Source organism: Octopus bimaculoides, chromosome 1, assembly GCF_046866305.1.
Source record: "Octopus bimaculoides isolate indiv1 chromosome 1, ASM4686630v1, whole genome shotgun sequence".
NCBI lineage: Eukaryota > Metazoa > Mollusca > Cephalopoda > Octopoda > Octopodidae > Octopus > Octopus bimaculoides.
In genome coordinates, this window is record NC_142928.1 from 120,002,409 (window position 1) to 120,027,628 (window position 25,220).

Consider the following 25,220-nt stretch of genomic DNA (forward strand, 5'->3'; position numbering starts at 1 on the left):
AAAACATTTTCATAAGTTTGTCTCACGCGTCTATGCTTGTTTTCAGACTCTTAAAGCTTGTTTCAAACGTGCTCAGTAATATAAAACGTTCCTTTCATAAGTGTCAAGATATTCTGGTGGTTGTAAAAAATAGGAATGCGAATTATATATGATGCATGGGCACCAGGGAAATATATTCTGTGTATAATATATGATACACAGGACAAGCGAAGTGTTAAGTCTTATTTGAAGCATCAGGCGAATGGAGAAATAACATATTTAACCATGGTATATAGAATAATTAACAGACAGTTATTTCTTTAGAATTTTTTTTTTTTTTTTTTACATTGAGGTTTTTATCAACGCACAAGTGGTAATGTTTTAACAAATATATTTTCATTAACCTTTGAAACTAACTGACAAATAATGTACTTTCGTAGCCTTCACTTTTACGTTTCAAAAACTACATTGGATAACTGGCCCTGCTGCATGCTTAAATTTTTATTGATACATTTTTATTAAAAATTCTTTTGTCTTGTTTTGATTTGGTAATTATTTTAATTTTGTTTTTCATAAATACACTTAAATTTAAATTTTGTAGCTATTTCTTTGAAAATTTTTCTTTATGTTAATGAAGCTATTTAATCATGAAAGGCTTTGCGATATTTTTATAGCTTATTTTTTTAAATAATTTTCTTTCAAGATCATGAAAACAAAATCCAATTATTTTCTGTATATCAGGTTCTACCCTCATGTTATATCACTGATATAATATGTTGCTGTATTGATGAAAACATTTTATTTCCACAAAGTGTAGCTTAAAGTAATCTATACTACAATAGTAAATTTCTTTTTTGAACACGTAATCGTTTATTTTATTACACTGTATCGATGTAAATAATAAATGCATTCAATGCAGTAAAAATAAACATCAAATTGAAAGTTAATAACCCTTTGAAACCTTTTTCAATCAACAAGTGAACAGAATTCTATATGTGTGAAAGGTCAGATTGTTTGGTGTTGAAACCATCATGTATTTTCTGTTTTGTGTATAGTGTAGTGCTTGAATGTTGCAATTTGGAAATGGGGATGTGTCTGTTTATAACGGTAAAAATTTATCTTACTATGCACATCCTGTTTATGGATGTTGTTTACTTGAGTTCTTGCTTAGATATATAACAAATTTTAATTTTACTTAATCCACAGATTATGAGTATGCGACTGCATTGGGCAAGAATATTTCTAGATATTAATGAAAGCAATGATTCCGTTAGCATTAGATCTAAACCTCAAAAGTCTTAGGGCCATAGAAAATCTGGGCCAGAAACATTTGAGATTTTAGATAAATGTCTCTATTGTATTTGTCTGTCTATTGAAAGGAAAGGAGTCAAACTCATGATCAAGGTAGAAAGGGTCGAAAGGCCTTTCTTTTCGGTTTCTGTTCCAGTTGCTTTAACAGAGCTTCAGAGGCCGAGTTTTGAGAAATTTCTATCGTTTGCCTGGAGTCGCAACGTGACGGCATTACTTTCTTTGTGACTAAATTCAGTTTGTTATTGTGATATGGGGTGTGGGCTTACCTTTATTTTTGCCAATGCCACTAATTAATACATTAATTACTCTGTAGTGTGTTTTATTGGTAGTTTCTGCTTTACGCTGGATAACTATTTTTGATAGATTTTCTTATGTCTACTTTATTTTCCTTTCTCTATATTTCCTTGTTTAGTAGGTTGATGCAGAGTTTCGAGTCGGTTATGCATGATTTCGTTGTTATTGTTTTTTGGGTTATCACTGGTTATTATGGCGTTGGCTATCTATGATATGCAATTGGCACTGGATTGTTTATGTTGCCTTGTGAGTTGCGTCTTGTGAAAAGGCTCGTTTCTTGGTACTTTTTTGCAGTTTATAGAAGCATTTTCTTTCTTTTTCATTAATATGAGATAACGCTGCGATAATTCGTTGGTGGTTCCAAGAAAACCAAGGAATTGTTTACAAGGTAATTATGGTAATTACATATGAGAAACAGAATGAGATGTCTGGCGAAGAGGCGTTATATCTGGCTTGTGAGCTATGCAAAGCAAATCTAGTTCATGTTTACCTTGTTGGGACATGTATCATTTGAAACCAGGAAGTTTAGAATAGACTAAATTCTCCCCCAACGTAAGTGTTTGTGAGGGTGTTTAAGTTTTGTATTTGGGATGGATAAATTGTAGGGTGATTGATGTGGCCGAAAGCTTGTGTGTGTGTGTGAGGGAGAGAGAGAGAGAGAGAGAGAGAGAGAGGATTTGATGTGTAATTAGAACAAACCGTTGTAAAAATATCTATTTGTCTGTCTGATTTGAATTGGAAAGTCAGGTGGTAATATATAACGAAGGTGTTGTATGCGTTCAACACTCCTGCTTGATTTTTCAAACGTAGCTTCCTTTAAACTCACTCCCGAGTGAGATTGGCTACCCACCACATAACATTATCCTAAAACCTATCATTTGAACGCACGGAACGATCCAGATCCCAAACAACTCAACCAGTCTATTGATCATTACTACAACGCTGCACAGTACCTTAGACTTGCCTTCTTTGTTCTGATTGCCTAGGCCTACCACTAGTCAGGCTTTATTTTTCCCTTTCTTTTCTGGTTATAACCAAGCAGAACGAAATCCCGATCAATGAGCCGATTAAGTAAACCAATCAACAACAAACCTAAAACGACTATACAATAAATAAGATATGTAATGACCATTTATGCATAGTCTTGTATAACCGTGAGCACAATCATGAATTTTTCAATATAGAATGGTGATGGACTATAACTTCGGGCCCGGCTACCAGAATACGCAGTGTTCTTTACTAATCTAAACAATATTGTTAACCTAGTGTAGTAACAGAGAGCTTATAAAGTATTTTGCCCGGATCTATGATCCCTCAATAATAACTCTGTTATATATATATATATATATATATATATATATATATATATATATATATATATATATATACGTACGTATGTACGTACATACATACATACATACATATGAGCAACATTCCTTGTCTGATAACCTAGAATACATGCCCAAAGGAGTCGCACGACTCTACCACAACGTATGATCACATGAAAGGATGAACCTATATGAGCAAAAGATTATGCATGGGTATATTAGTAGAAAGCTCTGAGATGATAGTAATATTGATCACCAAAGCAGTCTATCATGAACCAATAGCCGGATTACTACTTACCACTTTGAAGGGTATGCGTTTGCAATCCAGAAACAAGAAATATCAACCAAATACCTGATGCACAAATGGGATAGAGATGTAGAAAAAGCAGTAAAATGTGATAGCCAAGGCAGACTTTGTGGATTTAGCACTGAAAATATCCCCCACATCATAAGCAGTTGTCCGAAAATGTTATCACGGTATCATCAACCGATGGAACATGACGTTGTAGCTAGGACACTCTACAATGAAATCCGTCGGAAGGATAACTCCGAGGACAAAAAAAATAAGAACCCACGGTATGGTAGAAGTCATAGCCACTCATAATAAAAAGGAGTTCTGGTGGAATGTCCCAGTGAAGACCTCAATAAAATCTAAGCACAACAGACCTGATATAATGATTTGTGATAGAGAAGAGAAACAGTACGCAGTTGTGGAAATTAGCTGCCCGGTGGATGTTAGCGTAAAGCTGAAATTTAGTGAAAAAGAGAATACCTATGCTGAGCTATTGAAAAGTCTGCAGTTACCCTATCTACATTACAAGTTCAGACTTATACCTGTAATTATTGGGGCGCTGGGACATGTAATACACTGCCTAAATACCAATCTTGAGAAATTAGGAGAAAGCTAATTCGAAGGCTACGACTCCAATCCACCACTGGAACTGTAAAAATCTGTAAGACTTTTGTTGTGTCGGACGCCTCCATGTGAGAAGTGGTCTGGTCCGCTACTAATAAATACTGGACTGACAAAGTCAGTAATGGCAGTCAGAGAGTCACTTTTGTTAGTGTTAAATCATTTTTGATTCCGGTTGACGTAAGTCGTGGTATGCTTTGTTGTATCTTTGTTAAAGGTTTACCCCGCGCGGGTGAACCATGTTTTGCTGAATTTGTTAAATACCGTCGTTATTTTTCCTACGGGCCTGTTAAATTTTGTGCTTGTCTTCTTCCCCATTTTGGGGCGAAGTGACTGAAAAAAGGAAAAGAAAATGGAGCGTGAACCGGTTCAAGCACATGCTGGGAGTTATGCTTCAGCAGCTGAGAAAGGTGCAAGTTCGCTAGAAGTGCAAGTAATTAAAATTGAACAGAAGAAGCTGAAGGAACACTACAAGCTGATTCAGAATGAGGGATCCAGTTTAAAGCTGACCCCTCTACAAGAGGTGACAACCAGTACCAAGAAAATAACAGTGGTGTACAGAACTCTATCGACAATCACTAAGAAAATAGAGAAAGCTATGGAAGAAGCAATTGAAGAATGTCTGAAGAAAATTAAGCACCTAACAACATTCTATACAGGAGGCAGAAAATACGGCTCAGTGGAGGTGAGATTTGCCAACGAACAGGAGGCAATAAATCATTTCACTGTGACGCTAAAGACAGAAAAATGGGTACTCCTGCCTACCTACTGCGGCAAAAAGTTCGCCAGAGTGAAAATAGGCAGAGTACTACCAGAAATCAAAGAAGCGTGACTGGTGGCAGCCGTAATGCACAAAACCGAGGAAGACGCCAAAATTCTAAAGGTGACAAGGACAAAGAAGGTAAATTGTTGGGGATATGGACTATAAATGGTGATCCAGGTCGGACAACAGGGTCTAAATGAAATCTGCTCTTTCTCTATTGGCAAGAAATCTTGAAATAAAACTGAAAAATGACATACATACATACATACATACATACATTCATGCATACAATATCGAGCACACATACACAAGGTATGTGTTTTGCTAGTTCGTGGGTAAGCTGCGCTTATAGGCGTAAGAGAATATATTTTCATCTATTCGCCTGGTATTAGAACATCTGGAAACCATAGACAAGCGAGATTACTCGCAACAGGTCCCATCCAGGAGTGATAGACATCGATGTTTCGTCACTTCTGTGACTTGTCAATACTGTGTACTCGAACGATGTCTGATGCAAGCCAAATTGCAGTCTATGACTATATGCTAATCGGTGTAAGAACCATCTGCTGATATGTCCCAACGTTTCATACTATAGAAAATATTCAAACATGAATTGGACGCAGCTCGTGGGAAAAAACATCGATGCCTGTTGCTCTTGAATGGGACCTGGTGCGAGTTATCTCGCTTTTCTATGACTTCCAGGTGTTTTAACACCAGGCGCATTTATGAGAATATTTTCTCTTACGCCTATAAGCGCAGGTTGCCCACGAACTAGCAAAACACATACCTTGTGTATGTGTGCTCGATATTGTATGCATGAATGTATGTATGTATGTGTATTCGAATTTGTTTTTGTATCCCTTGAGCTGCTTTTAATTCATATGGTCTGCATTACTAAGTAAACTTAGTAATGCAGACCATCCAAAGCTGCCACACATACACACGGCCACTTAAAGGGTTTTAGTCGAACAAATCGACGCCAGGACTTATTCTTTAGAGGCCTAGTACTTATTCTATCGTTCCCTTTTGCCGAACCGCTAGGCTACAGGGACATAAACACACCAGCATCGGTTGTCAAGCGATGGCAGGGGCAAATACACACGCATATAAGTACATACATACATACACACACGCGCGCGCACACAGACACACACACACATACACACACACACACACATATGTATATATATATATATGTATATATATATATATATATATATATATATATATATATATATATATAAGAAAACAAAAATAGAACGTAATAGGCGACATTAAAAAATCTGGACAGTTAGACGATACTAAAAAGGACAGGAAAAAACAAGGACAAGTCATTCGGAGTTTTCTATCTCCAGTCGAGTTTCAAATTTTCTCACCAGTTTCGGCCGGTTACACTTGAGACTGCTCCAATCTGGCCGGCCCAAAAGAAAATCTAAGCTAAGAGCACGAGATTCCTTGGAAGAAAGCAAGCGAATGTATACGAAAACAAGGACGAAAAAAATAACGGAGAAATGGTACACAAATACAAATACAAACAACAGGTGTCTTTCGACTAAAGGCGAATTAAATTAAGCTGGCGTGTGTGGAATGAAGCCTTACGGCAGGTACATAGGTGATGAAAGTCATGGGAAGGAATACGGATGTAGTCGAACCAAGAAAGAAAGGTTAGGCTTGGCAGAACACCGGTCACGTGGAAGGAGAAGAGAGAGGTGGGGGCAGAGGAATAGAAGAATTAGGGAGGGACGAGAAAGAAAGAGAAAAGAAAAGGGACAGAGTGAGGTAAAAGAGGAGGGAAGGTGAGAATGAAGGGAAGGCCAAGAAATTTGAGAGAGGTGAGGCAAAAAAACGAAGAGTGGAAAGAATGAAGTAAGTGTGAAGGGCTGAAAGAAAGAATAAGAGAGTCGTACAGAATTTAGATATATATGTACTTACATATAAGAGACCAAAAGTGTACGTACGTCGCTATATGTATATATAAAAAGAAAACAAAAAATGGAACAAGAGCGTAACAAGCGACAACAAAACATCCGGACAGTTAGACGATGCACAAAAGGACAGGAAAAAGTAAGGACGAGTCATTGGGAGTTCTCTATCTTCAGCCGAGTTCCAGATTTATATATATATACACGACGGGCTACTTTCAGTTTCTGTCAACGAAATCCGTTCACAAGGTTTTGGTCGGCCCGAGGCTATAGTAGAAGACACTTGCCCAAAGCAGCGGGACAGAACCCGGAAACATGTGATTGAGAAGCAAGCTTCTTACCACACACCCACGTGAAGTCACCACAGATTTTAGAGTCTTCTTAGATTTTGATAAGTGAAATGATTCCTCTCTTCTGTTCACGAAAATATTAGTAACTTACAATATATTTATAGTGTATGCAACCTCAGACAGATATAACCAGTCTGTCTACTTTACATAACAGAAAGACTATTAACTTGTCACTGCAAGCATTATTATGCAAATTAGATAAACCAGTTTAGCTCTGTCCGAATTTGTATGAATTGTATATAGATATAAGCTAATAATCTCTTGTGGAGTATCCTGTCGTTAGGGAAGATAAAAAAAAGATACTAATTTATCAAACTGTTTCCCCTTTACTGCCCCAGGAGCGATAGAAATCTGTGGCATAATATTTTTGTTTAGTTCTCACAAGGGTGCAAAACTGTATGCTTAATAACAAGATATATAATGTACGTGTCTTGACTTACATTTCAATATATCCGTCTAGATATCCTTCACACATACAGTATATCCATATATATATATATATATATATATATATATATATATATATATATATATATAAACATACATAACATACATACATATATATATATATAAACATACATAACATACATATATATATATATATATGTATCTTCCAAATATTTTCTCTCTCATTCACTCTCTCATTCGCTCGCTCGCTCACTCACTCACTCGCTCGCTCGCTCTCAGAGACTCAATACTACGTATTAAGCTTTTCAACACGATAAGAACCTTGAATATGAAACTGCCATACCTATATTTAGCATCAAATCAGCAACGACGAAGAGGAAATTGTCCGTGATTGGTGCTTAAAATATGCTTACCTGCAAATATTGAAAAAAGAAGCACAATTAATTTAAGTACGGTAAAAAAGGCAAATAAATTGAGAGAAAGGGTGAGAAAGAGCAAGAGAAGGAGAGAGAGAAATGGTGAGAAAGAGCAAGAGAAGGAGAGAGACAAAGAAAGAGTGGGGAAGACAGGAAGAGAGAGATTCATTAAGATCAAATACAATTTTAGCAGTAGGTAACAGAATTTATTCAACTATAATTTATAGGATTTCATTTGTGCACTGGAAGTTGGCGAAAACTAAACAGCAGAGATTATGACACTTCACGCTGTAAAACAATGAAGTTAAATATTCAAACAAGTAGATCTATGATCTATGCTCAAATGAAGGTTATAAAAAAGACAATTCTCATAGCATATTCAAACATCCTGTAACTCAATTGATCATTAAAGAAAATCTGAAACTTTCATTTCGTTTGGAGTTTCTTGAACAAGTCCCGGTATATGGAAGCAGAAGAAGTGTGCGTCGACCTCCTAGATACAGCAGCCAATCTTTTCTCAGGCACCTAAGAAAGGACGAACGCTTTGCCAATGTTGTTCCTGATATACAGGCACTATTGGAACGCATTTGATCATATATCGTTCATCCCAGATTTGCTCGATCTTCGTTAACCAAAGATATATAGCAACAGCAAAACTGGAATATATTTAGCTTCAATCAACTACTGAGGCTTCCTGTCCTTTCACCGTTCTAAAAAAGATGAAACTTAAAACAACGGTATTAAATATGTGATGCCTGAAAACAAAAATGGGTTGATGATAGCTGTAAAACTTTTGACACTAAGGGTTAGCCTGGGGTTAAACAAAACAACATCAACAAGAAACATCAGAAAAGCAACTGGACATTGTGTATAATCAATATAAACCAATATTATTCAACTTTTATTTCCTTTATAATACACCGTATTTCACTACAATTAAAATTTAGTTTGTATTACTCTGAAGGGAACCTAGGCACATAAAGTTTAGATCATGGTCATTTCTCCTACAATTTTACAATATTTAAATTAGGTTCTTATAGTTGTTTTCAACAACTTAGCGAGAGTAGCAAGGACAAGGCAAATGACCCTTTTTTAAGATCTCTAATACTGGTGACAAAACCAGGGACACAATCTACAGTCCGAGGATCTGATTTTGCAAAACTGCAGATTCAGCTGAAGGTAGCTAAATGCCAGTTACTAGACGTAAACCGGTTAACGGATTAAGTCTAGCACCCAAGAAGAGAAACAGTTACTCTGGCTACCAAATTTCACAAACAAGACAATTTGTCGGTTAGATTCAATACCTCAGGCTGCACGTAGTAAGCAAAACAAGGACATGCTCTACAGTCTCAGGCTGCGCGCAGTGGGGGGCGAAGTATATTGAAAAACATATAGGTGCCAAATATACTTCTTAATAGCACATTTATGAATTCATCGACTGGGAGGATGTTATCGTAGACCTTTCTGTAAATATATGTAGCAGCAGGATAAATATAGAGACGATAAGGAATGTTAGATGCTTGACTTCCGTTATCGGCAGTAGCCATCAACGTGAGATAAGTCATGTTGACCTTTCTCCATCTACTCGCCAGAGAATCTTTTTTCTAATGCTAAATAAACTGAGAATGAAGAAAGTGACTGCACTGAATTAAAGCACTAACGACATGTAAGTTACTAAAAATTACAATACCAATAATATAATTCTATATAATTTCGGCAAAAGGCCACCAGTTTTGAGAGGAGGGGCATGTTGATTACATCCTCTCCACTCACCAGTTCTTGACTTTTACTTTATTTTATTCATCCGAAGAAAATGGAAGACAAGGTCGATCCCGACAGACTTTGAGTTCAGAACATAAGGAGCCGGAAGAAATATTGCTAAGCATTTTGCCCGATGCTGACAGATTCCTATATACTTTTGGTGGTCAGAAGAATTCAAGTTACATATATAAACGTGTGTATATGTGTAGCCGTTTTCGTGTATATATGTTTGTTTCTGTGTGCGTGTGTATGCAGTGGTGCGTGGCGTAGCGGTTAGAGTATTCGGCTCACGGTGATTGTAAGGTTTTGAGTTCGATACCTGGCGGCACGTTGTGTCCTTGAGCAAGACATTATTTCTCATTACTCCAGTCCACTCAGCTGGCAAAAATGAGTTGTACCTGTATTTTCAAAGGGCCAAACTTGTTATATATTCTGTCATGCTAAATCTTCCTGAGAACTACGTCGCGGGTACGCGTATATGTGGAGTGCTCAGCCACTTGTATGTTAATTTCACGAGCAGGCTGTTCCGTTGATTGGGTCAAGCAGAACTCTCGTTGTTGTAACAGACGAAGTGCAATGACTGTGTATCCATGAACGTATTTTTTGAGTATTTCATATGCAACTGATCGAGCTATTGATTTGAAAAGAACCTTAAACATCTCTGAGGAACGATCAAGAAACTGTGAAACAGTGTGTCAAAATACTCAACCTTTTTCCTTCCCAATATCGATAGTACAGAACGAAAGTGCTTACGTTATTATACGACATACACTCGGTCTTTATCACGTTTGTGTTTATTTCAGCTCTTCTGATTCACTGAAGCTTTATAAAGTGAGGCTTACGGTGAAGCTTTATGAAGTTTAAATTTACATTCATTTCTGATTTCTGGTGTACTGAGCGCGCGCGCACACACACACACACACACACACACACACACATACACACACACGCACACTCACTCACTGAAATAATCATACGCGTGCGCGCATGTTTGTACAGGTTTGGCGGTGGAAACAGGGAAGTTAGATCTCAAAACGTGATTAACTCAAGGGCCGAAGCGTTTTAATAAAAAAAAAATTATGTATATATGTATGTATGTATGTCACTATTCAGTTTTATTTCAAGATTCCTTGCCAATAGAGAAAGGGTCGGTTTCTAATCTAGATCCTAATTCCAACAAGGATCAACAAGAGGGTATTTTTGTATGTATGTGTGTGTGTGTGTGTGCAGATTTATCCGAGTACTTAATGGTATACATACACCTCCCTTCTAAACACTGCTTTAAACAGCGGAGTTTGGCTAGAAAGTTAAAACTTAGTGTGCATGCACAACAGAGTTCAACGTCAATCTTTGCCAAGCGGCTTCACTCTGCGCGCTTTAGCTTCGTTACTATAGCAACAGTCCGGATTCTTATTAATCATACCTGTGTGTGTGTGTGTGTGTATACATTTACACGCACACACACACACACACATAAGGACGAAAATTGATCTCAGTCATATTTCACATCTGATGAAACATTTACCATAAGTCATTTTTTCCAACACCCTACTCTTTCTTCCGGGTCAATGCTACTGCTTCCGCTACTACTGCTGCCGCTGATGCGGCAGCTGCTACTACTACCACTACGACTACTAGAAATATTATTTTCTTGCTAATTAATCCAATTACCGCCATCAAGGTTATTTCATAGAACCAGTACAGCGTTAGAAACACCATTTTCCTAAATTTTTTACTAGGCTTTATGTTCGAATTTCGTAGAAGTTTACATTGTTTTTTTGTTTCGTTTTTTTTATTCCCCCTGGGTAGATGCCCTAAGTACTAATCACGTATAACATGCTATAACATTATTTATCACGCTTCATTAAATTCACCAGTATATATGTGCATTCTTTATTTTTCTGATCTCATTTATTGGACAATAGCTACGCTGGCGACCATATTCAAGGCTCTCGACTATTCATATCAATCTTAATTGTGATTTTTATTTACTTTTATTGATCTTAATTGATCTTTTAGTGATTTCTGGTTGCAAGACAGACAGACAGACAGATAGATAGATAGATAGATAGATAGATAGATAGATAGATAGATAGATAGATAGATAGATAGATAGATAGGCACTTCGTCAGTCACAATGACGAGTGTTCCAGTTGATCCGATCAACGGAACAGCTTGCTCATGAAACTGACGTGCAAGTGAACACCCCACAGACACGTGCCACTTTAACATGGTTTTGAAGGAGATTCAGCGTGGCACAGAATGTGACTAGGCTGACCCTTTGAATTACAGGTACTGCTCATTTTTGCCAGCTGAGTAGACTGGGGCAATGCGAAATAAAGTACCTTGCTCAAGGATACAACGCGCCAACGGGAATTGAACTCACGACCTTAGAATCAAGAGCCGAATATCCTAACCACTAAGATACACCTTCACCTTAAGATAGATTGATAGATAGATAGATAGACACTGTTTTCCTGCTTAAATCACACGAATAATCGATTACATGAACCTCAGAAAACCGATTCAAAAATCTGAACCATCTAATAAAAAAACTTAAGTATATTTGAAATGTTTGCTAACAGAAGATAACATAAAAATTAATAACTGAGACGAAACTGCAAAAGAGATAGAATATGGTTTACCGAAAATATGTAAGGTTACCATATGAAAGTCTTGCGAACAGAACAAAACACAGCAGCTTTATGAAGTTGGCTACCCAACAAAAACGAAATGGAATTGAAAATTATTGTAGAAAAATATTACTTGATCGAAATTATTTGCAATCCGTTGAGAATGGTTTTCGTATTTTATCAGACGGAAAGTATTTCAGTGTTTTTATCTTAAAATAAGTTCTCCATACATGCCCATGACACTTTTGGACAAGAAAAAATTTGATTCCCCCCTTCAATCACTGGATTACCAAAACTCTTTTTTTTTTAACCAAATTGCTTCAGCAATTTCGAACTTTTTGAATGCATTTTATCTCTAAAGTGTATCTAAATTATATTTTTTCTTTCTCAATTTTTATCGTTTTCTTCCCCGGTTCTTTTTTTTCTTTCTATACTCGGAGGTCAGCCGCCACAGCCACAAAAATTTCATTCCGTGTCTTCATGTTCCAAAATATCTTTCAAAAGTTACATACACTGCAAGCAATGTGGAATGAAAGTATTTTTTTAAAATTATTTTCTTCGTTCTTGCTGCTATGAAACTTGTTTTCGACATCTCACTCGCTATTTAGGAAAATTGTTTTCACGAGAATACTTGGATGCCTAAATCCGTTCTCCCTCGAATCGAACATTAATGTATACTTTTTATTGATGCTGGAGCAGAGCACTTTGCAAAATACTTTTCATGGGTGGTCTTTTTTAAAGGTGATTATATTTAAATATCAACGTTTCCAGTTTTGTGTGAATTCATTTGGTAAAATTAAACTTGAGCTCGTGATCTTAAAGAAATTGATTAGCATGTGGTAAAGATTTATAGCAAGAGTAAAGGTTATAAGGTTATATATATATATATATATATATATATATATATATATATATATTTATAAACACACAAAACACAGTGAGACTTGTAATCCAGGCGAAATACTTCTTAAGCTCTCTGCAGATAAAATAAACCAGGCTAACAAAGAAGTCTTGTGATCGGTATTGTACACCAGGTAATCCAAATCAAAGTCCATCACCAGTAAAATTCGTAAGTCCATAGCTGGTTCTATAACCCAGTTAAAATGGTATACTTTTATAGAGTAATGCATAGAATAGACAAAAACTAATGGGTTGTATACATTTATTTATTATAGACTTACAGCAGTTTTAGTCGTTTGTGTGCGTTTCTGGTTCAATATTATCAATCAATCGATTGATCAACTGAAACTATGGGGAACCACTAGCTCAAAGCTATCTTCTTCAGAGCCAAACAAACCAACTGCATACAGATAGATACTGAAATCTTTGTGATTAAGTAGTTAGTAAGTATCCCTTTATGCAAGTCCGAAACAATTTGAAATGGTACGATTGTACATAAGGGCAGTTGACAAATGAGAGTCTTTATGGAAACTTCCTGCAATGTAACTTTAGATGTATCTGCGTAGCGACTCAAACTAGAACCTAATTTTAAAGCTATCATTCAGCAAAGATTGATTGTAAACTGGTATTGTGCATATATCAACAGAGGTTTGGTTCAGTTATGTTGATTAATTCATGAATCAAAATCCAGTCTGTTTTACAAAGACCTCAAATTTTGACTCTAAGATGGAACGCCACTTAATCACATGAAACTATCCATAAATGCCTTGGTATGTATTACCCATGACACTTTTCTCTCCGACTGGTGAATCAAAGAAACATCTAAAATTAATATAAACACTGTAAAGCAGAGGCGACGACTCTGGTTGAAACCGATTCACTTCAAATATATAGTTAATATTTTCTGGAAAAGTATTAATATAATTGTATTCCATTTAGCTTACCCAATAAATCTGGAATGTAGTACCTTAGTAAAACGAAATTACTACCAAATAGAAATGCTAAGTATACTGTGAATCATACATGAAGCATCACAACATACCGTTTCTCAATAATATTTATGGCATCTCTTAATCGTTGTCCATTGAGTTTCATAGATATACCACTTCTTTCTTGGCATTAACTACATAAAAGGGAAACCATTAACTTACATTTGGACGCGGGGAAGGTTCTTCATCCTTTCTGAATGATATTGCAGAAAGAATATGAAAATATTCAATGTAACCCTTTCCTTCAGTAAAGATTTTCAATAAGCAAAAAGTAAGCGAGAAAAAACAGAGAGGGGAAAATGCTGCTACCACTGCTGATGTTGCTGCTGCTGCTGATGATGATGATGATGATGATGATGACGACGACGACGATGGAGGAGGAGGAGGACGGGAGGAGAAGATGAATGAGTATTGGGTTCGATATGCTTTAGCTTTAGGGTAAGCGATTCTTCCATGTCACATCAATGCATGAAGCACTAACTTTCACTATTATTTTTTACATATTTTGATCGTTAAGCTAGGGTTCAACTTAGAAAAGCAATCGTCTCATCAGTTAAAATCGCCAGCTCATAAATAATGCATCAAAATTCCGATATAAACTGAATAAGTTATTACCGATCAACAATTTCTGCGTATAAATGAGATGAAAATGATAAATTATTAGATTTTCAGAAAAGACCTTTCATTAAAAACTCGTGGGACTCAAACACCATGATAGCATATTTTTGATAACCTTCCATTGGGATGTTTACTAAGGCAAATTTACTGTGCATCGAGGGAAATTTTCTGTCTTTTTACCAAGCTACAGTATCTCCATTATGTTGGAAGCGTTATTGCTTTCCAGCCACATGATTCCGAGTTCAGTCCCCAGGTGTGACACCTTGGGCAAGTAAGTGTCTTCTACTATAGATCGGGTTGACCAAAGCCTTGTGAGTGGATTTGGTAAACAAAAACTGAATGAACCCTGTCATATATACAGTAATCACTCACCATATCGCGGTTCGCCTACTGTGCCCTCAGTACATCGCTGATTTTTCTGGCTAATATATGTAAATTTATATCGTGGACTCCTCAGTATATCGCGGGTTTCTTCGGCCGATAGTTATCTTTTTTTTTTTTGTTGTTTAGATATTAATTATTTCTGTGGTAAAATAAGTATTTTCACGCCTAAAATTAATAAATTAACAAATAAAAATACAGTACAGTACTCCACTATATAACAGTAATTAAAATATATTAAAAGAAAATACGTAGTGTACCGTAGATGAGTAAACAAATAATTGCACATACTGTATGGAAAACAAAACGCAGGAGGTGAGTGTGTGGTGTTGGTTTGAATTTGTGTGTCAAATTGTGAATTTATTTCAACCCCTACGATTTTGCTCAAACGTTCTGCGCCTTCCAAGGCTTCTGGTATTGAACCCAAGCGCCAAAGGAGAGGAAGATGTTAACTATAGAAGAAGAAGAAGAAGAAGAAGAAGAATCCAGGGAAAAAAGAAGTCGGCCTATCACTAGGATACCTCTCAACTCTAACTAAAATGGCAAAAGAACTTCAGAGAATGGTGGAAGATAGGGAGCCCCTGATGATTCATGCGTTGCAATTCAGAAATGCAATCGACAGAGCCATGGAAATTTAGAGTATTGATCGATGTGACTTGGATAGTGTATCGATGAGACTATTGGATATTGACTTCTACCGCTGGTCACAATACGCCCAATATGTAACTGCCTTGTCAAAACATCCTTTTACTAAATTAGATAAACAAATCCGGCTTAGGTCATAATAGTATTTACATGAGTACTCTTTTAATGAAATATAGGTTTCGGTTCGGAATTGAAACCCCATCAGCGACCTCACTCTGCTGGTCAGAAAATAACACTTATCTACTGCAGTCAAAGTGATTCAACTGAAATGTCCTAAATTAACCTTCATGTTTTACTTGAGGAACGTTGTGACATCAACTGGATAAGAATATTGTAACACATATCATTTCTTAATGTAAAACAATTTCAAGTTAAAACTGAAAAAGAAACACAGACTTTGTTAACAGATTTGTGTCATTATCACTGAGAACTTTAACGAATCGATATAGCTGAATTCTCTTGGCAAATTTATATCTTAAAATACGAAAATATAGTCTTCATACTGATAAGACACCGACTTTCGGGACACTAAGGAACCAGAACCTCTTGTAATCCACAGTATTTTACGAGCAAGAACCTCAAATTCTCGTGGCCTGTAAACTAGGTCACTGAATGACCATGATTCACAGTCTCTTGTACAGTACAGTATCGATAAACTTGGATCATTTATACTAATGTATTAATGTACCTGTATTTCATTTAATTATTTAAGTAAATTTAGTATTTAATTTAGAGATGTCACCCTTGGTTCGTAAAATAATCAGTTATCCGGAAAATCGATGTTGTACCCATTCATATTTTATTGAAATAAAGAGAATGTAAAATATGAAGGGAAAACAATATGCAACAACAAACAGTTGTGTTCTGCCTTAAATCTTCCTAACAAGGTTAATTCTGTTACAGTTTTAACAACAAATTACCGCAATGTCTTTATTTCCTTTGTACTATTGTTCATTCATTGATCCATTGATTTTTTATATGATGAATGTAATAAAACTATGCAAAATTTCTAATATTATACCGCGTGTACTCAGGGTCCAAACAAACTTTAAAATGTTATATTTATTCATCTATTTGCTTTGGGAAGCTAAATGAAGGCGAGAGAAACAGACCATTGTTAAAAATAACCAAATAATTATTCAAGGAAAGAACAAAAGAAATAAACAGAAACAATCTAACAGTGAACAAATATAAAAGGCAATATAGCTGAGATTCTTTGTAGTGATAAATTGGGACATAAAGATATTTTTCCCCCATTTAGAACAATGAGTGCTAATTAGTTTACTGCTGTAATTATTGTGTTCCTCATACGAAACCTTTTACGATCAAAAATATTAATGCATGCATCATTCATAGAAATATAAACTTATAAAAACATCATAACAGATGTTTCTTACAACTTCACACACACAGACACTCACACACATACAACTCATACAGATACTCATATACAACAAACGCGCACACTCATAAATAGAGCTAGATTCAGTGATATGGTATTCAAACTAAAAACCTTACTATTTTTATCTCACTTATTTTCTGCAGTATTTATAAACATCTGTATACTGTCTTTTACAGATAAGGCATTTGTTTTACAAAACGATGGGGATTTTTTTAGGTTTGACTTGTTATGATATTCTGTATATCTTATTTCAATTGACATGATATTCAAAAAGTATATGCCTGTGATAACTCCCTTGTGCAATTGAGTGATTGTGTGGCTTGCTGCAAATAAGCTTGCTGATGCTCAGATTACTTTTCGACGAGCAAGAACCCACGGGAGGGGATGTACTGGGCATTGCTAACTAAAAAGCCTCTTGGCAATATTCCTGGGGCTGTTATGGTTTCAGTTACAACGGCATAGTTGACAGAAGATGAACAGCTGGTTGTTCGATAATCTATCCTATACAACGATAAGCACTCATTCTCCACTCTCTCTTTACACACAATTACAAACTCACACAACACACAAACACACACACATACACCAGTGAAGATGTTTGTTTTTTTTTTATGTTCATATGTAAAAGCAATTCAACATCAAAGTGAAAAATTATTTCACACTTCTAGTAGAGGACATACATACAGGTGTGTATGTATGTACGTACGTACGTATGTATGTATGTATGTATGTATGTATGTATGTATGTATGTGTATATGTATATATATATATACATTGCCTCAACATGGCCACAGCCTCAGGGCTGAAACATAGAAAAGAATAACAGAATGTATGTACGTGTGGATAGAAGTTTGCTTCCCGACCACATGGTTCAGCGTTAAGTCCCACTGCGTGGTACCTTCTACTATAGCATCGGGCCAACTAAAGTCTTGTGAGTGGACTCAGTAGAAACAGTGAGAAACCTGACGTATATACGAATATGCATGCGCGTGTGCATGTATGTGTGAGAGAGGATGAGAGAGAGAGAAAGAGGGAGTGTCTTTGTGTATATGTTTGTCTCCAAACACTGCTAGAATCCGACATTGATGTGTTCATAACCCCGTAACCTAGCGGTTCCGTAAAAGAGAACGATAGAATAAGTACGAAGCTTAAAAGAATAAGTACTGGGGTGGGTACATGCCATTAAAATTCCTTCAGCATGGTTACAGTGTAACGATTGAAACAAGTAAAAGATAAACAATGAAAGATATATATATCACGAGAACACATGATCAACCACACTATCAGGTATTGTTATAGGTCGCTAGCCCCAATGCATTTTGTATCGTTTTAACTTTCGAATGATGCTACCCCACTGGCTAGACGAACAGGTCAACATTTCCGTCTACCAAATGCACTCACAAGGGTTTGGTTGGCTCGAGGCTATAGTAGAAAACACTTACCCAAGGTGCCACATAGTGGGACTAAACCCGGAACCATGTGGTCGGGAAGCAAGCTTCTTACCATACAGCCACGTCTGCACCTATCTATCTATCTATCTATCTATCTACCTACCTACCTACAACAGTGCAAAAAAAAGCGCATCGTGACCAACGCTAGATAACAACTTCCAGTAGTCAATACAGCGACAGTCATATTCCGCCGATGTCGACTTTGCCTTTCATGTAATAGTTGAGTCTCGAGTGTGTCAATCATCTTAAAATATATATGAATACAGCATCGTTTCCGCTTGTTTATCAATATGTTTCCTGGTGACTAACCAACATGAATTAATATCTCATATATATACAGTATGATCCATGTTTTAAAACTGCGTGTCGTATTCAATGTCTTCATTTTCGTCCGTTGTAGAATTTAAAACAGTTAACATTGTCTTTTAACATTAGTTATCTCTGCGTGCTCACTGGTGTAGTAAATCAATGAGCGTGGGTTCTTCTGACGCTTATGTTTCCTTGTTTCATTGATATTATACACACAGTTGTTCGTGACAAATAATTTCCTGTTTAATTAATGATCCTTATTAAAAATCATTGTTGCTTGTAGAAATAATTGAATACGATGTGTACGACTTCAGACCATTTAGATATATTGTCGTTACATGTTTGGTAAGGCTCAAACTTAGGCAGTTATATTGTGGAGGAGCCATTTTAGTTATTACTCAAGAACACAGAAAATGTTGCTGCTATATTCAATTTTAGTTTATTTCTTAATATTGCTATGTACTGCGAAGAGTCAAAAAGTTTCATCACATTTCTACAACTTGGTTACTGACACAATTTCAATATTTAGCTCTGTTCTTCTATTTTCTGAGTTGTAATATCACTAGTATTGGCTTTACACTTCATTCTTACAAAATCAATGCATTAAGTACCAGCAGAGAGAGAGAGAGAGAGAGAGAGAGAGAGAGAAGGAATGTGTGCGAGTGCAACTGTGAGTGCGCGCGCATTTCCTGAAGAGGATGATTAGGTAGTTCTTAATTTCTTCATAAAAACCTCAGATTTACACAAGGCACCAAGCGCAGTGATCGGTTTGGTTTATGGAGTAAATTTTTTTCTAACATAACTAATGTGAGTGGATTCAGTAGAACCAGTGAGAAACCTGACGTATATACGAATATGCATGCGCGTGTGCATGTATGTGTGAGAGAGGGTGAGAGAGAGAGAAAGAGGGAGTGTCTTTGTGTATATGTTTGTCTCCAAACACTGCTAGAATCCGACATTGATGTGTTCATAACCCCGTAACCTTGCGTTACTGTTGAAGAGAGGGAGAGGGGGGAGAGAGGGAGAGAGGGAAAGAGAGAGAGGGAGAGAGAGAGAGAGGGAGAGAGAGGGAGAGGGAGAGAGAGGGAGAGGGAGAGAGAGGGAGAGGGAGAGAGAGGGAGAGGGAGAGAGAGGGAGAGGGAGAGAGAGAGATACAGATTACCATATGCGTAATGCATCTAACAGCGGGTACGATTCCCTATAAGCCGCAGATGCTGTACTAATTGCTCACACTTTTCTGAAACGCCAAGACTTAATATTTTTTAATGTTTCTTCCTGCTTTAAATTGTAGAATACTTTAACTTAATATCGCTGTTGTTTATTTTAAAAGTAATTACATCTCCTTCTTCCTCTTCTTCTGTTAACTAATTGTCAATATTTGCCTAAGTAGCACATATGTTATGCCAACATTTTCTGCCCTTGCCGCAACAAGCTGTCATACTTACTTATTCATGAATTATACATTGCAAGCTTCTTTTTACTAGAATCAGTTAATCTTGTCACATATGTAGTTTGTGTCTCGGATTTCTGTTTTGTTTCCGACTTGTTCATGAAATTTCCGTAAAAGTTATTACTTAATGTCAGTGTGGAGAATTTATGAGATTAGTAGAGCGGCGGACAAAGTTTGTGTTTCAGATTTTTACGTTTTGAGTTCAAATACCACGAAAGTACACTGTAACTTTTTATCCTTACGGCATCGTTAAAATAAAATATCAGTTAAGCACCGAAATTGATTTAACACTTAAACGGCAAACATCAACTGATGCTCCAAAGATTTTTATAATGGATACGGCACTCATCAATTGATGCTCGAGAGGCTACTTCGTTTAATGCTCCTCAGCATAAGCGGACCGTATCGATGAGAGAAACCAAGTTGTATTAGGTTGTCAAGAAAGTTCTTACGGTTTCTAACCTTTAAATTCAGATGCACATATCTCGGCTTAAACAAAACTTTATTAATCGAAATAAACACCATCAGAATCAACACACTTTTGCCAACGCGAAACAAGTTTATTTATGCCAGTAGCGCAAAAATCTTGCTTTCTAGTGGCGATGAAGTCGCTGAAGGCGTGTTTGGCATCGCTTTGGTTTTTGAAGCATTTCTCACGCAGGAAATTGTCAAGATGCTTGAAAAAGTGGTAGTTGGTAGGCGAGAGGTCTGGTGGGTATGGCAGATGAAACAGAGTTTCGTAGCCCAATTCGTTCAACTTCTGCAGGGTCAGTTGTGCGACGTGCGGTCGAGCGTTGTCGTGGAGAAGAATTGGTCCTTTTCTATTGACCAATGATGGCTGTTGTCGGAGTTTCTTATACATTTCATCCATTTGCTGACAGTACCTCTCCGCCGTAATGGTTTCATCTGGATCCAAAAAGCTGTGATGGATGAGACCAGCTGAAGACCACCAAACAGTCACCATGACCTTCTTTTGGTGCAACTTTGGCTTCGGAAAGTGCCGTGAAGCTTCGTCGGTGTCCGACCACTGAGCTGGACGTCGCCGGTTGTGGTAAAGAATCCCAATCCGGTCGAGAAACGGGTCGTTCTTGTTGCATAAAAGAAGAGAAGACGGCACTTCAAACTTTTTTTGCTTGTCGTTCAATTCGTGCGGCACCCATTTCTCAAGTATTTTTGTTTTTTCAGTCTCTTTCAAGTGGTTGGAAATCATCGTATATGTTACGTCTGATTCAGAAGCAACCTATCGAACAGTTGTGCGTAGATTGGCTTCGACTAAGTCTCTTACTTGATCCTTGTCAACATCCGATAGCCAACCACTACGCTTATCATCTTCAAGACTCTCGTCACTGCTACGAAATTTCTTGAACCACCATTGTGCTGTCATTAGTGGTACCTGGGCCAAACGCATCGTTGATATCGCGAGCTGTTTCAGCACCTTTTCGGCCTAGCTTGAACTGGAATAAGAAAATTGTGCGAACTTGCTTTTTTTTGTTCCGGAAAAAATGGACTAACTATTCAAAATGAAAAAGAGTAACACAATTAGATAGAGCGAAAAACGGGCTTTAAAATGATATATAAAGTAATAGTAATTTAACGAAAATTAATTTGAATATACATCATTAAAAATCAAAATTAAAAATTCCGCAAGAACTTTCTTGACAACCTAATAAATGGAAGATTTATATAGCGATGAAGAAATTTTTTCTGACTTTCCTTCATCATAAGATGAGGCAGATGATGATTATACCACAGCTAGCACCGAAGAAAATGATTCTTTAACTAGCTCTCGATAGAAAAAATTCAGCGATTTTTCTCCATTTCTCCATTTCTACGACGCGGAAATCTCAAATGAATTTATGCTTTGCCAGATGCAAAGAAAAGTAATATTTTACGGTACTTTTTCATAAATATTATTGTGAGAGAGACTAATAATTATAGTTTTGTACTAATTTAAAGTGAAAATATAAAAATTGCCTTTAAGAAAAAGGGTTTGTTTCTTTGTTTTTTGCCTGCTTGGCACACACATTGAGGCATCCCTTTCCCGCTGTCTAAGGGTTAATCAACTGTCCCTTCCTCCGTCTTAATACCTTGTGTTTATGCAAGAAATTATATAACTCTGAACGTGATGACATTCCTCCAATTCGCTCAGATAATTTTAATCTATTCTTATAATAATGATTTTTTTTCTGAACAAACTGAACAATATAAGTTTGTTTCGACAATGCGAATCATTTCGTTTTACAGTGAGTCATATTTCCTTGAACTAAAAGTTTAATACACAAAGTCTTATTTCGGAACCTACATGGAAGTCAAGAAACTATGTCAGTGTCCCTTAAAGGATTATCTCTATGTAGGTTAAGCCAATATTAAGTTTCAGAAGCTCCACTGCACATCCCGAGTTGTTTCACAACAATGACACACAAGCCAGTGAGAGCGCTTCTTGTGTGATCTGTCGACCAGCTAGTAATTATCTTCAAACTTTCTTCAAATAGTGTCATACAAGCGTTGGATAATGTAGTTAGTACCATGCATAGTTAGTGTTATGCATAGTTAGTGCTATGCATACTATCTGAATAAGATATGAGGTACACACAGCTATCGATCTTAGGTTTGTTCATTTACGGATGATGGGGTAAACAACAGCAACCACAACAACAATGGCAACAGTATGAGAAGCAATAGTACACAGACATGAATATTTTATTCCAAATAAGTCTTAAGTAATTGACCTTATATTATTGACACACATGTACTATGATGCTTCCAATGGTATTTATTTCTTATCTTTTAATTGTTTCAGTCATAAGACTGCGGCCACGCTGGGGCACCGCATTTTTAGTCGTATGAATTAACCACAGTACTATTTTTTAAAGCCTGGTACTTATTCTATCTGTATCTTTTGTCGAACCGCAAAGTTACGGGGACGTAAACACACCAGCAGAGACGCAGAGACACATACACTCATACATACATACATACATACAAACATACATACATACATACAACTATGCATACATGCATACGACGGGTCTCTTTCAGTTTCCGTCTACCAAATCCACTCACAAGGCTTTGGTCGGCGCGGGGCTAAAGTAGAAGACAAGATGGTACACAGTGGGACAGAATCCAGAATCATATGGTTGAAAAGTAAGCTTCTTACAACACAGTCACACCTGCGCCTTTTACGACAATTTTTATTATTGTTTTATTTTATTTTAAACACTTCTCCTCGCCCCACCACACTTTTATTTTCCCCCGTCTGCAGCCGCTCGTTGTAAATATAGAGAGGAAAACAAATATACATTCATAGGCTAAGGCATGGCTGTATGAAAAGAGCTTGCTTCCCAACTATATTGTTGCGAGTATAGTCTCACTGCGTGGCAGTGAGTTTTCTACTATAGCCTTGGGCCGACCAGACACTTGTGAGTAGATTTGGTAAACTGAAAGACGAGCGTCGCATATGTGTGTATATATACATACATACATACATATATATATATATATATATATATATATATATATATATATATATATATATATATATATATATACACGTAAACGTGTGTGTGTGTTTGTGCCCCACAACCGCTCGACAATCGGTGATGGTGTGTTTACGAACCCGTAACTTAGCTGCTCGGCTTAACGAAAAATAGTACTGGGGTTGAAACATACGACTAAAAGGTGGTGCTCCAGCATGGCCGCAGTCTAACAACTAAAACAAGTAAAAGATAAAAGATACATAATATACACATATATATACATGTACGTATAGGTGTGTATGTGTGCGTGTGTGTGTGTGTGTGTGTGTGTGTGTAAGCTAACACGCAACCGCCCACATTACCAGTACCAAATGCATTATCTCCAAGATCCAGCGAAAGAACCTGTGAGTGATCGCTTGACCTATTAGAATAAGTCCACTCTCATAATCGCCACCATGTTGAAAAAGAAAAGGAAGGAATACATTAGGTGATGTAAGTCTAAAAATCCCTAAACAGACAGGATGCTGGTTGTTGCAAAGTTTTTGATTACATGTCACCTGCTCATTACATTTGTCCTAGGATCATTATCAATTATTATTAACCTAAGATCATAAATCACACCAACTCCATTATGAGTTGATATAACTTTTTACGTTGCACGTCGATGACGAAGTTTGCACGCAAGACAAATATCTACTAGAATATATACAATGATCAATAAATGAAAAACGGTCATGCTGGAATTTTTTTGATCAGACAACTACTCGATCAATTTTTACTTGAGTTTCAACAGCAATAATAACAACAACGATATAACCTACAAAAACCCTGCCATTATCCCTGCGGCCGAACATGAGATATTTTCATAAATCTCTCTCTTTAGATAAGGCGACGACAGTGACACAAACTGCATAGTGGTCAGAAGACAGCCGGGCTTGTGATTTAAACTTAGAACGAATAAGGCCATGTATTTCTTACTTGATATTATGGTTTTGCACCTGGGACGTTCTGCTTTAGTTTATTTGGATAAGCGCAGTGAAATGATATGGGGTTTTATCCACGAGGTGCAGACCTAAGAGAGGTTATATGGAAGACAAAATATAACGCAGCAAGGACTATATATGTATGACTCGAGTCCTAAGACTCATAGGCCCGGTTATCCAGTTTCTAAGGCGTATAAGTGACCAAGATCACAACATTCCCCCTGAATGGGATGCCAGTCCATCGCACGGTTACTTATTTACAGCTAGTGAAGGGAGCAACGTGATATGAACTGTTCTGCTCAAGAATATAACGGACCACCCGGTTCGAGAATCGAAACCGTGATCTTGCGATTGTGACTACGATATCGTATCTACTGGGCCACGCATCTTCATGAAGCAATGATTGAATCGTTGGAAACCTGTAACTAGTATAGTTCTTTCTTGCTAATTGTAATATAGCAACAACAGATAATGTTTACAGTAGTTTTGTGTTATTTTTCTGTTTTCGTAACAGTTTCCCTTACATTAAAAAGGGGA

General features: G+C 36.8%; 1 protein-coding gene across 2 annotated transcripts in view; it reads right to left on the reverse strand.

Annotated features, from left to right (window-relative positions):
• The window catches only part of LOC106876929 (uncharacterized), a 193,165-nt gene that overhangs the window by 60,458 nt on the left and 107,487 nt on the right, over positions 1-25,220 (reverse strand). The window contains exon 2 of one of the 2 annotated variants that reach the window (XM_052969827.2): positions 7,612-7,681. The exons of the other annotated variant lie outside the window; for it this stretch is intronic. The gene's annotated coding sequence lies outside the window, so the exon portion shown is untranslated. The remainder of the gene's footprint in view (positions 1-7,611; positions 7,682-25,220) is intronic. 2 annotated transcript variants of the gene reach the window in all.